Source organism: Salvelinus fontinalis, unplaced genomic scaffold (assembly GCF_029448725.1).
Source record: "Salvelinus fontinalis isolate EN_2023a unplaced genomic scaffold, ASM2944872v1 scaffold_0098, whole genome shotgun sequence".
Taxonomy (NCBI): Eukaryota; Metazoa; Chordata; class Actinopteri; order Salmoniformes; family Salmonidae; genus Salvelinus; species Salvelinus fontinalis.
The window spans coordinates 42,769-45,000 of record NW_026600307.1 but is presented as its reverse complement, the minus strand read 5'-3'; positions in this window follow the sequence as shown (position 1 = coordinate 45,000).

Genomic DNA, 2,232 nt, shown 5'->3' with positions numbered 1-2,232 from the left:
GGAGACCTCTTTCTTGGCCGCCTCTTACGGACGTTAGAAACACAAGTTATCCTCGTATCTTACAAGCACACGTTAGACGTTAAACGTAAAACAACCAAAATAAGTTATTTTACCCTATTAAGAAGACTTCAGAAAGAGACACACACACACACACACACACACACACACCAAACACACACGTTCGATGGTAGAATTATGAGTTAGTCTACTCTGTTCGAAGAGTTCAGAGAAAATAGCATAACGACTCTGAGGTCCAATAAACCCATTTTATTAAAGCTGTTCACCAAGACTAGGTGTAACTCTGCTGAAGGGAGGACGATTGAAAGTGACTTTACGGACCAGTACCGTCATCTCACCCCGTGTGTACCCACCCAGACACACGCACACACTAATGTAATGTAAAAGGTCACACACACACACACACACACACACACACACACACACACACACACACACACACACACACACACACACACACACACACACACACACACACACACACAAAGCATTGGCATTCTCGTATGACGTGCCTGTCTCGAAGAAGTAGCGACTGTGCTGTGATGTCATAGCTGGCACAATAACCCCCCCCCCCCCCATACACACACACACGCGCACGCACACCGTCTCAGCCCTGGCAGAATGGAAAGGGGAGGCAGCAGACATTACTCAGAAGGAGGACGGAGACTGCCTGTTCTCCAACAGCTAAAGCCTTCATTATGTTAGCCCATGCTTTGCCAAACAACAGTTCTTTATGTTGCTAGACCTGTATCACTAGATTACATTACTGCGGGGACGTAACGATCAACGTTACGCATCGGTCCCTGGTTCAAACATCGGTCTGCTGGAGCCCAAACCCATCAAAATGAAGCATGCATTGGGTCAGAAAACACATTGGGTCAGAAAACACAACCTATCTCCCGGGTGGCGCAGTGGTCTAGGGCACTGCATCGCAGTGCTAGCTGCGCCACCAGAGTCTCTGGGTTCGTGCCCAGGCTCTGTCGCAGCCGGCCGCAACCGGGAGGTCCGTGGGGCGACGCACAATTGGCATAGCGTCGTCCGGGTTAGGGAGGGTTTGGCCGGTAGGGATATCCTTGTCTCAGTATGTAAAAAAATGTAATAAAATGTATGCACTCTACTGTAAGTCGCTCTGGATAAGAGCGTCTGCTAAATGACTAAAATGTAAATGTGAATCTAAATGAAGCATGCATTGGGTCAGAAAACCCATCAAAATGAAGCATGCATTGGGTCAGAAAACACATCCAAATGAAACATGCATTGGGTCAGAAAACACATCCAAATGAAACATGCATTGGGTCAGAAAACACATCAAAATGACACATCCAAAACACATTCATTAATATTTTATACCCGTATTGATATATTTTCCTAAAATATCTGTTATCTGTTATGTGTTGTGACTGAATTGATTCATCTTCTCCTCTCGAACTTCTAAACATGTATCTGTCAGATAAAATGCATATGACCGTCAGATAACCACTGCGTTCACGATGCAGAAGACACAGCTGCTCGAACCGATGTACTCCAATCCCTGGTCTTATTGTTCTAATAGGCTACTTGAAGAATAAAGCATTAAAATGGCCTTTCAATGTGAAATAGTAGCCATTATTAGTGGAGTGACCAACTTCTGTAATTTTCTCGGTCATTATTTCCAAATGAGCTGTAGAAAATGGTGTTTTAAAGGAGTTATGTAGATTACAGAAGTGGACTTAACTCACACTTTATACTGGAGTGGACTCAACTCACACTTTATACTGGAGTGGACCCAACTCACACTTTATACTGGAGTGGACCCAACTCACACTTTATACTGGAGTGGACCCAACTCACACTTTATACTGGAGTGGACCCAACTCACACTTTATACTGGAGTGGACCCAACTCACACTTTATACTGGAGTGGACCCAACTCACACTTTATACTGGAGTGGACCCAACTCACACTTTATACTGGAGTAGACCCAACTCACACTTTATACTGGAGTGGACCCAACTCACACTTTATACTGGAGTGGACCCAACTCACACTTTACACTGGAGTGGACCCAACTCACACTTTATACTGGAGTGGACCCAACTCACACTTTATACTGGAGTGGAGACAACTCACACTTTATACTAGAGTTTACACAATAAACATTTACCTGCTGTTTAGTGTTTTCAATCATTTATATTTAATTTAGGTTGTTCAGATTCATCATAAGAATAGTTTTG